This window comes from Balaenoptera borealis, assembly GCF_965194805.1.
Source record: "Balaenoptera borealis genome assembly, chromosome: 7".
Taxonomy (NCBI): Eukaryota; Metazoa; Chordata; class Mammalia; order Artiodactyla; family Balaenopteridae; genus Balaenoptera; species Balaenoptera borealis.
In genome coordinates, this window is record NC_138864.1 from 53,158,034 (window position 1) to 53,172,922 (window position 14,889).

Below are 14,889 nucleotides of genomic sequence, written 5' to 3' on the forward strand. Positions count from 1 at the left end.
GTGCTCCGCAACAAGAGAAGCCACGACAATGTGAAGCCCGCGTACCGCAACAAAGACCCAACACAGCCAAAAAGTTTTTTAATTAATAAAAAAAAAAGAATCGACCTTCCAATGCAGGGGACACGGGTTCGATCCCTGGTCTGGGAAGATCCCACATAACACGAAGCAACTAAGCCCGTGCGCCACAACTACTGTGCCTGCACTCTAGAGCCCGCGAGTCACAACTACTGAAGCCCATGCGCCGAGAGCCCGTGCTCCGTAACAAGAGAAGCCACGGCAGTGAGAAGCTCGCGCACTGCAGCAAAGAGTAGCCCCCGCTCGCGCAACTAGAGAAAGCCCGCGCGCAGCAACGAAGACCCAACGCAGCCAAAAAATAAATAAATAAATAAATAAATCTATTTTTAAAAAAGGTCTAGCTGTGACCGGCTGAGGCGGCGCGGCGGCATAGGGACGGCAGCTTTGCCAGGCTACTGCAGCACTAGGGTGTCAGTTGGTCCCGCCCAGAACACTTCAGTTCTGCCCTGCAAGGATATATTTAATAACTGATTGGTGTGTCCCTTTAATACAAGAAAATGGAAACTGAACAGCCAGAGGAAACCTTCCCCAACACCACAACCAATGGCGAATTTGGTAAACGCCCTGCTGAAGATATGGAAGAGGAACAAGCTTTTAAAAGATCTAGAAACACTGATGAGATGGCTGAATTATGCATATTCTGCTTCAGAGCAAGAATGCTGGGGCAGTGATTGGAAAAGGAGGCAAGAATATTAAGGCTCTCCCCACAGACTGCAATGCTCGTGTTTCAGTCCCAGACAGCAGTGGCCCCGAGCGCATACTGAGTATCAGTGCTGATACTGAAACAGTTGGAGAAATTCTGAAGAAAATCATCCCTACCTTGGAAGAGGGGCTGCAGTTGCCATCACCCACCGCAACCAGCCAGCTCCCGCTCGAATCTGAAGCTGTGAAATGCTTAAATTACCAACACTATAAAGGAAGCGACTTTGACTGCGAGTTGAGACTGTTGATTCATCAGAGTCTGGCTGGAGGAATTATTGGGGTCAAAGGTGCTAAAATCAAAGAACTTCGAGAGAACACTCAGATAACAATCAAGCTTTTCCAGGAATGTTGTCCTCAATCCACTGACAGAGTCGTTCTTATTGGAGGAAAACCTGATAGTGTTGTAGAGTGCATAAAGATCATCCTTGATCTTATATCAGAGTCTCCCATCAAAGGACGTGCTCAGCATTATGATCCCAATTTTTACGATGAAACCTATGAGTGTGGTGGTTTAAAATGATGTTCGATGACTGCCGTGGACGTCCCGTGGGATTTCCCATGCCGGGAAGAGGTGGTTTTGACAGAATGCCTCCTGGTCGGGTTGGGCATCCCATGCCTCCATCCAGAAGAGATTATGATGATATGAGCCCTCGTCGAGGACCTCCTCCTGGACGAGGTGGCTGGGGTGGTGGCAGAGCTCGGAATCTTCCTCTTCCTCCACCACCACCTAGAGGAGGAGAGCTAATGGCCTATGACAGAAGAGGGAGACCTGGAGACCGTTATGATGGCATGGTTGGTTTCAGTGCTGATGAAACCTGGAACTCTGCAGTAGATGCATGGAGCCCATCAGAGTGGCAGATGGCTTATCAACCACAGGGTGGCTCTAGATATCATTATTCCTATGCCGGGGGTCATGGCTCATATGGTGATCTTGGTGGACCTATTATTACTACACAAGTAACTATTCCCAAAGATTTGGCTGGATCTATTATTGGCAAAGGTGGTCAGCGGATTAAACAAATCCTTCATGAGTCAGGAGCTTCGATCAAAATTGATGAGCCTTTAGAAGGGTCCAAAGATCGGATCATTACCATTACAGGAACACAGGCCCAGATACAGAATGCATAGTATTTGCTGCAGAACAGTGTGAAGCAGTATTCTGGAAAGTTTTTCTAAGACTAGTGAAGAACTGAAGGAGTCCTGCATCATTTCTTTTTATCTGCTTCTGTTTAAAAAGGCAACATTCCTCTGCTTCATACGTGTTCTGCATTTGAGGTGTAGTGAAATCTTTGCTGTTCACCACATGTAATCTTTTAGTTCCTTACTAACAGGGTTGGGGGGTGAGGGGGGGTGTGCAAAAACTAACTTTGAAATTTTGAAACAGCAGCAGAGTGAGTGACTTTTCATTTTTGTTCACTGTTGGTGGTTTAAAAAAAATCCCCCCATGTAATTATTGTGAACTCTTTGCTTTGTGGTCACTGTAACATTTGGGGGCGGGGGTGGACAGGGAGGAAAAGTAACAACAGTCCATATGTCCCTGGCATCTATTCAGAGCAGTGTGCACAATGTAATGCTATTTTGTAAGAAATGTTTTATGATTTTTAAAATAAATTTAGTGAACCTATTTTTGCTGGTCATTTTTTTTTTTAAGACGGTCATTTTTCAAATGACTGAATTCCCCACAACCTGCCCCCAAACTAAACACTAAGTTCAATTTTCAGTCCTCTGTTGGATATAAATAAATGCATCTCTTCTTGGACTTAGGCAAAATATCTTGACACATTCAGTTCCGGTGATTTCTTAAGTGATTTCAAAGTCCATTGCTTGGGAGGAAATTCTACCACACATTCATGCTTATAATAAGTTGGGGATTTTTGTTTATTTTTGCAAATGCTTGCCCCTATCTTGCAACACTTTTCTGTTTGTAATTGTGAAGAAGAACCAAGGTGGGGAGCAATACAACAGATGGAGTAGTTGGTATAAGTATATACCAGAAGCCTAATTAATGGCGGCAAGTTTTGTTTTGTTTTGTTTTTTAATTAATTTATTTTTATTTATTTTATTTTTGGCTGCATTGGGTCTTCGTTGCTGCACGCGGGCTTTCTCTAGTTGCAGCGAGCAGGGGCTACCCATCATTGAGGTGCACGGGCTTCTCATTGCGGTGGCTTCTCTTGTTGTGGAGCATGGGCTCTAGGCGTGCGGGCTTCAGTAGTTGTGGCACGTGGGCTTCAGTAGTTGTGGCTCGTGGGCTCTAGAGCGCAGGCTCAGTAGTTGTGATGCACGGGCTTAGTTGCTCCGCGGCATGTGGGATCTTCCTGGACCAGGGCTCGAACCCGTGTTCCCTGCATTGGCAGGCGGATTCTTAACCACTGTGGCAAGTTTTATTAATCAGAATAATACTTGGTTATGGAAGTGACTGATGCTAAATTCTGATTATTTTTTATTAGATAATTTTTCTCCTATAGACTTAAACTGTCAGCTTGGTAGTGTCTATTAGTTAAACTTTGTGAAAAGAAATATATATATATATTCTTGTTTTTCCATTGTATGCAAATTGAAAGAAAAAGATGTACCATTTCCCTGTTGTATGTTGGATCATGTAGGAAATGTTTGTGAACAATCAAAAAAAGATGAAAAAAGTTCCTGTGGATGTTTTGTATAGTATCTTGGCATTTGTATCGATAGTTAAAAGTTCACTTCCAAATAAAACTCCCATAATGCTAGATTTGAGGTGGGTTTGAACAAGGGTTGATTGACACCTGTAAAATTTGTTAAAACATTCCCCTTGTAAGGAAATACAATAATCTTAAATTATAAAAAAAAAAATTCTTTCCTTTTGAATGAGCATTGCACTTAAAACATTTAACTATTAGTATATGCTCATTTTAGAAAAAGAGCTTGTGCAATAAAAAAGAAAAAAGTATTCTCACTATATCATCTATATTCATCTATAACCACTGTTAATATCTTGATGTCTATCCTTCTGGACTTTATATTCTATTATAGATTTTAAAACAAAATTACGTTATAAAGAAGTGCTACTAAATGATATCCTTTAAAAACTTAATATACTGGGAACATCTTTCTTTTTTGTTTGTTTTTTTTTTAATTAGATTCCTTTGCAGGAATAAACAGAAGAGATTCAACAGCTGCTAGATCAGCAAAAGGAAGAAGAGTTTACTGTAAGTATGCCTGGCACTAAGGGATACAGGATCCATGAGACCCTAGAAGGGACACTGGCAGCATGAGCTTGAGAAGCTCCTTCTAGGGTTCCACCGCTAAAGTGACTACACATCAATTTGTATTGGGGCGGCGCTCTCGTCTTTATATTGACAGGCTTCCCTGCCATACGTATCTTTTTCAGGTCCTTATAGCTTCTGCTTCTTCAGTTTCTTCTTTCCCGTGACTTCAACCTATCAAAACCTTTGGCTTTTTCGTGACCCACTATTACCCTTCTAGCCTCTCCTTATCTGGTGGAGTTTCACCTTTAGCCTCACTCTGTCAACCACTTAAATCTCTCTGCAGTTTCCATTTCAGGTTCACAAGACTGAGATTCTGATAGATCCTGATCGTCTCCTTAGGGGTGGGACTCTTGTGTCAGGACTTCAGATACGTTAACGGTCAAGAGACTGGCTGTCCTCGGGCCAGATGCCTGCCCACTCGTGGTCTGTTTGGTTGTGTCCTGCCCCTGCCCCACGGCCTGCGCTTTATCCTTTCCTATAAAATGTCTCTGGTTAGAGTTGTGGTGCCCTGTTGTGGAAACTTTAGGTATTACAGTCACCATAATTTTCTTCTAGAATTGTTTTCAAATTACGGGTGCATTAATTTAGGATGATAAAATCAACTAGAGGCTGACAACCAGAATTTTAAGAATGGAATAGAGTGGAATGGAATGGAACAGAACAGAATGGAACTGAACAGAAAGGAACAAAACAGAATAGTATAGCATAGAATAGAGCAGAATATATGAGTGCATCACACGTCTTATGATTGAGTATTGTTTCATGAAACTTATTTCAGATGTGTGTGTGTATAAAACAATGTATATGATATTCAAAAAAATTTACAACCTGGCATGACACAGGAATAGACACCCACCGTAAATAACTAGTACAATTGAACTGGTGGGAGACAGCTGACCCTCAACCTGTTATGGATGGGCATGGTGTGATAAACGTGTTTATTTCTTAATATCAGTCATGTCAAAAGAATTTGAAAGACACTGTTCTAGAACTCAACGAAGTTATACATCAAAATTTTAATGAGTGCGTCCTATTTGTACAAATGTGCTATAATTCATGCAACCTAATGGTCCTGTCTCTTTTTTATTTTTCCCTCCTCTTTACTCCCAAGGAATACGAAACAGTTCCGCCACTACAAGAGGCCCTAAGTGATTTGGATACACTCTTAGGACACAGCTCTCCTGCATGTGACACACACATTCATTCTCTCCAACCCTCCTTCCTTCCATTCTTCTCCTCCTCCTCCTTCTTCCCCTCGCCACCCCCCTCTCTCTCTCTCACACACACACACACACACACATTGAGCATTACTGTTTTTAACCATTTTCCTATTACTGTCTGTTTAGATTGGCGCAGTGGTGGAGTGGGCTGGTTAAGGGCATGAGCTCTAGAGTTAAACTGCTGGAGCTCAATCCTGGCTCTTCCATTTACTGGGTGTGTGACCAGGTGACTTAACCTCTCTGTGCCTCAGTCCTTCATCTGTAAAATGGGCATGATAATAATAATAGTACCTTCCCCTCAGAGTTGTCTGGGAGGGCTGAATGAATCAACCTATGTAAAGTGCTCAGACGAGTGTCTACGACATAGTAAATACTCAGTTCAATGTTAGCGCTTAACATTATTTAAATTGTGTCCAGTTTTTCACAATTACAAGTAAAAATATTGATTCAATGAATACTTCTGTAGCGAAATCTTTGGAAGCAGACTTTATTAAGTCTACTTAGGGAAATAGAATTGCTAGGTGAAATGTGTACATTTTTAAGGTTTTTTAAGAATTTTGCTATATCTACCTGACAGGATCTTCTACCACCAATGTTTGAGAGCCCATTTCCCAGAAACTCTAGTCAACACTAGGTGTTATGATTTAAAACAAAAAGCTCTGGCAATTTGACTGGGAAATAATGATATCCATTATTGTATAAATTTGCTTCTCTTTGATCACTAGTGACATAGAATAATTTTTCAAGTGCTTATTCGTCATTTACATTGACTCTCCAGCAGAGCACGTTGAGAGTGTGTCTTGATGTTGAGTTACTTTTACATGTGACTATGTCCCCATTAATCTGTGAAAGTCTCACTTTTGAATCTTCCACTCTAGCTGAGCACAAGTCCTGCACACAACTGGTCCCAATACATCTTAGTTGAATTAAGTATCACAGTCACCACATCTGATTTCTGCAATGGATTTTTGAGCAGAATTCTCTAGCAGTCAGAAAAGGGAAAACATCAGATTGATCTACTCCGAACTATCTTAACATGGCCTTGGGCAAAGGGAGGCGGTGTCCTTCCTTTGTGTGTCTGAGAATTGGATGATTACATAAGAGCATTTAAATACATTTCTTTTTTATTACTGCTTCTCTCTGGGTGTTATTTGTTCAAATGTTCCCCTTCTCAAAGAAAAGAGAATTGCTTTCATATGTGAGACTATGCAAAGACTATAGTTCCAAATGGGATGGCCTTTTCATCATCGAAAAATGTGTATAAAGCAACTACTGTGTGCTAGGCATGGAAAAGGTGTGTGTGAGCGTGAGTGTGTGTGTGTGTGCGTGAGCGAGGGCAGGAATGGGTATGTGTACAACGTACAAAAAACATGCTCTTCCTGCAGGAAATTAGCCTTTAGTTGGTGAAGGAAGTAACATAGTGTAGAGAGAATGATGCTGAAGGGCATCCAGAAATTGACATGCAATACCCAGGCAGCTCCAACTTACTTTGTCAACTTGGGCAAGTCCCTTAACCTCTCTGCACTTTAGTTTCTTTACCTGGGAAATTAAGAACAATGCAATTGTGTTTCTAACAACCTCCTGCGAGCGATAGGGTGTAAGAGGTACAGGGATGGGATGAGAGAGACACAGTAAGACTCCTAAGTGGTCATTGTCAGGCAGTGAGAGAAGGGCCAGGCAAGGGAGAAAGGCTTAAAGGAGGGAAAGGGCATGTCCAGGTGAGGCGATCGAGGGGGATTTGTGTGAAGTTAGAATCTGAGCTGACCTGGCCAGTAGAGAAGAGGGTGTGGGAAGCAAAATTGGGGAAACAGCATGAGCAAAGAGCAAAAGCCAAGGTGAAAAACCGCCAGACGTATCCACGGAAGGAGAATGAGCAGTTTGGCTGGAACAGAGGGTTCGTGCAAGTATTCACCGAGATTTCACTGGAAGAATGAAAGTGTTATGGGGGAGGGCCGTGACCACGCGCAGGAGTTCACCCTCGGGGCTGTGGGCCACTTGCAGGAAGAGTGCTTCAGGATTTCCAGGAGCACCGGGTTGAGAAAGGAGCGTGCGTGGGTCTGTTAGTGCATGTGGTCGGGTGAGAGTGAGAGGGAGCAGCAGGGCATGGAAAGGCTCTTCTGTGACACGGGTTTGTCATTTCAGCTATGAGTCCTGGGTTGACTTGAAGGTTTTTTTTTTTTTTTAATTTTTATTTATTTATTTTTTATTTTGGCTGCATTGGGTCTTCGTTGCTGTGCATGAGCTTTCTCTAGTTGCGGCGAGTGGGGGCTACTCTTCGTTGTGGTGTGTGGGCTTCTCATTGTGGTGGCTTCTCTTGTTGCGGAGTATGGGATCTAGGCTCACAGACTTCAGTAGTTGTGGCACGCAGGCTCAGTAGTTGTGGTGCACGGGCTTAGTTGCTCTGCGGCATGTGGGATCTTCCCGGACCAGGGCTCGAACCTGTGTCCCCTGCATTGGCAGGCGGATTCTTAACCACTGCGCCACCAGGGAAGTCCGACTTGAAGGTTTTTGAACAGAGTCAACACAGAGCAGTGTTTTAGGGCAACTAACCTGGGGGAAATACAGAGTAGGCTGGAGAAATAAGAGATCGGAGGAGGGAAGTCAGTTAGGAGGCTATTATAGTATTCAAGGCCTCATGCCTAACTTTGGGTCCTGGCAGTGAACATGAAGAAGTTATGGCTACCAGAGCTGGTTGTGAGGAATGGCTGATCGAAAATTCCCCACAGGAAGTTGGTGACACAGACCCTGAAGGTGGAGGAGGTGAGGAAAGGATCCAGTGAAGGGCAGACAGTGGAATCACAAAACAGGGGAGGGGAAAGGAGGAGAAACACTTCCTCCTCTGAGCTGAGGAAGATTTCCAAAAGGAGAAGGAGGTCACGCCTTTGTCTTTTTCTTTCTTCTCAGTAAAGTCTGGTGCAGTGGGAGGTGATCTCCGGCAGTGGTTCGGGCAGGAGTTTTGCAGTCAGACAGACACAGAATGCTTTTTAGTCATAGATTTTTAGTTAGTGGCTCCACCACTGATGGAAGGGATGATGATCAAGAAGTTACTTTTAATCTAGTTACGCTTCTGTTTCCTCATCTGTAAACGGAGATGTTAACGAAACCGTCTGACTAGGTCCCTTGTGAGAATATTTACCCAGAGCAAAGATAATAAATAATAGCTATTGGTAAAACTGTAATTATTATTTTCATGTATTTCTATTTTTATATGTACTGAGAGTGTAACCACAGAACTAGCCCTCTTCTGAGTTGTTCTTTAGAGACAACAGAACAAAACTGTAAGTCATGCAGCCAAAGTATGCAGAGGTGACAATTTTGACCTCAAACAAGACCTGGAACCAAAGTTTCTCCCCTCACGGAACCAAAGGATCAGACATGACCTGAACCGGAGCACTGGAACCCTTTCAGAAACGAACGGTCCGCTGTCCAGGAAGATCCGGTGCTGAAGCCCCATTCCCGCACCTGACCATAAATGGCCTGCCATTCCAAAGCCTGCCAATCAAAACCTGCCCGCCAGCACTTCCTCATACCAACCCCCTCGCCTAATTCTGTAACGGGTGAGGGGTTCCCAGATGGGGAGAGAGATCTGAGGTTTGCCTCCTGTCTCCTGACTCGGCCGCCCTGCAAGAAAGCCTCTTCTCCCTGCAAAGACCGTTCCCTCGGCATTGGTACCTGGGCATGAAGCCCACTCGCTCCCATACAAGGATTGAAGGGGTTCAGCATTGTGGCTGGAGGTTAAAAAGTGGTGAGGGTTAGACAACCGTGAGGGAAAAGGAAAAGGGAGGGAGACGTTTTGTGATCAAACATCTGATTTCTCCTCTTTTCTCTATGTCTCATTAAAAATTTTTTATTAAAGAAATTTTCAAATACAAATGAATCGGTATACAAAATGGAAACAGACTCACAGACATAGAAAACAAACTTGTAGTTACCAAAGGGGAGAGGGAGGAGGAGAGGGATAATTTTAGGAGTATGGGATTAACAGATACAAACTGCTATACATAAAACGGAGAAGCAACAAGGATCTACTGCATAGCACAGAGAACTATACCCAATATCTTGTAATGACCTATAATGGAATATAATCTGCAACAAACAAACAAACAAACCACAAATCACTATGCTCTATACCTGAAACTTAACACAATGTTTTAAGTCAACTGTACTTCAAAAAAAACTAAGAAAAAAAGGTAAAGAAAATTTCAAACACAAAAGTAGAAAGAGTAGTATAATGAACCCCTTTGTACTTAACACCCAGCTTCAACATTTTGCCAACCTTGTATTATTATTTTTTGGATGGAATTATTTTAAAGCAAATCTCAGATATGATTTCTTGTAATCTTTTAAAAAGAACATGAAAATCAATTCCCAGCAGTATTATGGATGAGCTATCTTTTATATTTTTTTATTTTTCAAAAACTTTATTTATTTATTTATTTATTTTATTTTTGGCTGCGTTGTGTCTTCGTTGCTGCGCGCGGGCTTTCTCTAGTTTCAGCAAGCGGGGGCTACTCTTTGTTGCGATGCGTGGGCTTCTCATTGCGGTGGCTTCTCTTGTTGTGCAGCACAGGCTCTAGGTGTGTGGGCTTCGGTTGTTGTGGCACTTGGGCTCAGCAGTTGTGGCTCGCGGGCTCCAGAGCACAGGCTCAGTAGTTGTGGCGCATGGGGCTTAGTTGCTCTGTGGCATGTGAGATCTTCCTGGACCAGGGCTCAAACCCGTGTCCCCTGCATTGGCAGGCGGATTCTTAACCACTGCGCCACCAGGGAAGTCCCAAGCTATCTTTAAGAAACACTCCACTAGTTTTTTTTTTTATGCTGAATTAAATAAGGGAAAAAAGTCAAAATGCATTGAAGAGTTAGCAAGCAAGAAAGGACTTCTCAGAGTCAAAAAGCTAAGTAAAACTAAAAGTAAGAGAAGTATGCAAAGAACTAAAACTGGTTTTCACCTTGAGGATTTTAACTTAACCCAGCTGAGCATGAGTTTGAATTCTTAGTGGTTTTTAAGAATGCAGGGGACAGTGCCCCAAGCCCAGGATCCACACAAGGCAGGGAGCATAATAAGAGATTTCTATTTTTCCACATTTATGCTGGGTTTGTTTTTGTAGGTCTTTTTCTTCTCTTTGTGTTTCCTACTTAGAGAAGTTCCTTTAGCATTTGTTGTAGAGCTAGTTTGGTGGTGCTGAATTCTCTTAGCTTTTGCTTGTCTGTAAAGCTTTTGATTTCTCTGTCAAATCTGAATGAGATCCTTGCTGGATAGAGTAATCTTGGTTGAAATCTTCCCTTTCATCACTTTAAATATGTCATGCCACTCCCTTCTGGCTTGTAGAGTTTCTGCTGAGAAATCAGCTGTTAACCTTATGGGAGTTCCCTTGTATGTTATTTGCCACTTTTTCCTTGTTGCTTTTAATAATTTTGCTTTGTCTTTAATTTTTGTCAATTTGATTGCTATGTGTCTTGGCGTGTTTCTCCTTAGATTTATCGTGCCTGGGACTCTCTGTGCTTCCTGGACTTGGGTGGCTATTTCCCTTCCCATGTTGGGGAAGTTTTTGATTATAATCTCTTCAAATATTTTCTTGGCTCCTTTCTCTCTCTATTCTCCTTCTGGGATCCCTATAATGCAAATGTTGGTGCATTTAATGTTGTCCCAGAGGTCTCTTAGGCTGTCTTCATTTCTTCTCATTCTTTTTTTTAAATTCTGTTCCAAGGTAGTGAATTCTACCTTTCTGTCTTCCAGATCACTTATCCGTTCTTCTGCCTCAATTATTCTGCTATTGATTCCTTCTAGTGTATTTTTCATTTCAGTCATTGTATTGTTCATCTCTGTTTGTTTGTTCTTAAATTCTTCTATGTTTTTGTTCTTTAATTCTTCTAGGTCTTTGTTAAAAATTTGTTGCATCTTCTCGATCTTTGCCTCCATTCTTTTTCCAAGGTCCTGGATCATCTTCACTATTATTTTTCTGAATTATTTTTCTGGAAGGTTGCCTATCTCCTGTCTTCATTTAGTTGTTTTTCTGGAGTTTTATCTTGTTCCTTCATCTGGTATATGGTCCCCTGCCTTTTCATTTTATCTATCTTTCGGTGAATGTGGTTTTCATTCCACAGGCTGCAGGATTGTAGTTCTTGCTTCTGTTGTCTGCCCTCTGGCAGGTGAAGCTATCTAAGAGGCTTGTGCAAGCTTCCTGATGGGAGGGACTGGTGGTGGGTAGTGGTGGGTGTTGCTCTGGTGGGCAGAGCTCGGTAAAACTTTGATCCGCTTGTCTGCTGATGGTTGGGGCTGAGTTCCCTCCCTGTTGGTTGTTTGTCCTGAGGCAACCCAACACTGGAGCCTACCCCGGCTCTTTGGTGGGGCTAATGGTGGACTCCAGGAGGGCTCACGCCAAGGAATACTTCCCAGAACTTCTGCTGCCAGTGTCCTTATCCTCACGGTGAGACACAGACACCCACCCCGCCTCTGCAGGAGACCCTCCAGCACTAGCAGGTAGGTCTGGTTCAGTCTCCCATGGGGTCACTGCTCCTTCCCCCTGGGTCCCGATGCACACACTACTTTGTGTGTGCCCTTCAAGAGTGGATTCTCTGTTTCCTGCAGTCCTAAGTCCTGCAATCAAATCCTGCTCGCCTTCAAAGTCTGATTCTCTGGGAATTCCTTCTCCCATTGCCAGACCCCCAGGTTGGGAAGCCTGATGTGGGATTCAGAACCTTCACTCCAGTGGGTGGACTTCTGTGGTATAATTGCTCTCCAGTTCGTGAGTCACCCATCCAGCGCTTATGGGATTTGATTTTATTGTGACTGGCCCCTCCTACCGTCTCATTGCAGCTTCTCCTTTGTCTTTGGATGTTTTCTGGTGAATTCCAGTGTCTTCCTGTCGATCATTGTTCAGCAGTTTGTTGTGATTCTGGTGCTCTCACAAGAGGGAGTGAGCTCATGTCCTTCTACTTCGCCATCTTCTGTTTAGGCTTAATTCTCTGTTTCCATGGAAACAGGATTTCTTTATTCTTTCAGAAGCACCTTTAGAAAAATGTCCTGACTGCCTTTATTTTTAAGCTCCTCTCAAAATGAAAATTTGTTCCAACATGGATCCTGAAGGTTCAGCAAAACTGTTCATGAATGACTGGTTTTATTTCATTTTTTTCCAGCTTTATGGAGGTATAATTGACCAATAAAAAGTGTATATATTTAGAGTATACAACTTGATGATTTAGTATATGTATACATTGTGAATGATTACCACAATCAAGTTAATTAATACGTCCATCACCTCACATAGTTACTTTCTTTTCATTTCTTTTTTTTTGGCAGTGAGAACACTTAAGATCTGCTTTCTTAGCAAATTTCAAGTATTTCAATATTATTAACTATAGTCACCATGTTGTGAGATCCCCAGAATGAGTTCATCTTGTAACTGAAAGCTTGACTAGCTTTGGAAACATCCCTTGAAGTTTTAGAAATTCCTATTAATTAAATAGCTATCTCTGGTCTCAAGTGTTCCTTTCATATTCAAACTCTGTGAGTTACCTTATTTTTTTTCTTTAAGAGATGTAGGCTGCGTCTCTCCTTTTTTTTGAACCTCCTTTTATTATCCTAAAAATGTTCTCTTCCCTACAAAAGAGGAATTGCTATCTAAATTATATTCTCCTATGAATCAGATTGTTTATAAATGTGAGTCTGATAATTAATCAGTTTAAAATGTCATTCTTTTTATCCTGTATTTCTAACACTCAAAAATAAGAATTTGTGAGAAGAAACAAATTGTGCATATGATTATATTTAATAATCCATTTTTTTAATTTCAAAATTTGAGCTATAATTCACATATCATAAAACTTACCCTCTTAATTATACAATCCAGTGTTTAAAAATATATATTCACAAGGTTATGCAACCATTATCACTATCTAATTCCAGAACATTTTTATCACTCCAAAAGGACACTCCACTCCCACTAGCAGTCTTTCACCTTTCCACTCACCCCCCAGCCTCTGGTAACTACAAATTTACTTTCTGTCCCTATGGATTTGCTTATTCTACGAATGGAATATTTATGGAATCATATAAATGGAATCTCATGTATGTGACTTTTTTGTTTGCCCTCTTTCACTTAATGTAATGTTTTCAAGGTTAATCCATGTTTTATCAGTACTTTGTTCCTTTCTATTCCAGTCTCTTTATCCATTTGTCTGTTGACAGACTTTTTGACTTGATTCCACCTTTTGGCTACTGTGAATAGTGCTGCAATGAACATTTGTATGTAAGTGTTGTTGGAGTACCTATTTTCAACTCTTTGGGGTATATATTTGGAAGTGATATTGCTGGGTCATATAGTAACTCGATGTTTAACATTTTAAGGAATTGGCAAACTGCTTTCCAAAGTAGTTGCACTATACTACTTGGCCATAAAAAAGAAAGAAATAATGCCAGTTGCAGCAACATGGATGCAACTAGAGATTATCATACTAAGTGAAGTAAGTCAGAAAGAGGAAGACAAATATCATATCACTTATATGTGGAATCTAAAATATGACACGATTGAACCTATCTACTAAACAGAAGCAGACTCAAGGACATAGAGAACAGACTTGTGGTTGCCACAGGGGAGGGGATTGGGGGAGGGATGGAGTGGGAGACTGAGGTTAACAGATGTAAGCTATTATATATGAAATGGATAAACAACAAGGCTCTACTGTATAGCACAGAGAACCATATTCAGTATCCTATGATAAACCATAATGGAAAAGAATATATATAAAAAGAATGTATATATGGGTATAACTGAATCACTTTGCTGTACAGCAGAAATTAACACAACATTGTAAATCAATTATACTTCAATAAAAAAAAATGTAGCTGCACTATTCTATTCCATCAGCAATATGCAAGGATTCTAATTTCTCCACATTTTCCCCAACACTTGTTATTTTGCTTTTTTTTTTTTTAATAGTCATCCTAGTGGGTATAAAGTGGTTTCTCACTGTGGTTTTGGTATGCATTTCCCAAATGATAATGATTTGAGTATCCTTTCATGCTCTTTTTGGTCATTTGTATATCTTCTTTGAACAAATGTCTTTGTAAGCCCTCTGCCCATTTAAAAAATATATATTTATTTATTTATTTGGTTGCACCAGGTCTTAGTTGCAGCAGGCAGGCTCCTTCATTGTGGCAAGCGGGCTCCTTAGTTGCAGCTCTAGGGCTCCTTAGTTGTGGCATGAGAACTCTTAGTTGCGGCATGCATGCGGCATCTAGTTCCCTGACCAGGGATCGAATCCAGGCCCCCTGAATTGGGAGCATGAAGTCTTACCCACTGTGCCACCAGGGAAGTCCCCCTCTGCCCATTTTTTTAATCGGACAGATTTTTAAAAAGTTTTGTCTCACTGTTTTAAGAGTTCTTTATATATTCTGGATGCTAGACCCTTATCAGATATACAATTTGCAAATATTTTCTAACATTCTGTAGGTTATATTTTCACCCTCTTGATAGTGTCTTTTGATGCAAAAGTGTTTTTAATTCTGATGAAATCCAATTTATCTGGTTTTTTCTTTCCTTTGTTGCTTGCGCTTTTGGTGTCATTTCAAAGAATCCTTTGCCAAACTTAAGGTCTTTTAAAAAGAAACCTTAATAGAATCCTTTCTTCTTCCTCACTAGTACAAGCAGTAC

The 14,889-nt window shown here is 41.4% G+C and overlaps 1 pseudogene across 1 annotated transcript; it reads left to right on the top strand.

Moving 5' to 3' along the window:
• Positions 1 to 359: 359 nt before the first annotated feature.
• On the top strand, positions 360 to 5,293 carry LOC309631682 (heterogeneous nuclear ribonucleoprotein K pseudogene; annotated as a pseudogene). Its single transcript has one exon. The product of its transcript is annotated as a heterogeneous nuclear ribonucleoprotein K pseudogene (transcript).
• The last annotated feature ends 9,596 nt before the right edge of the window (positions 5,294 to 14,889 follow it).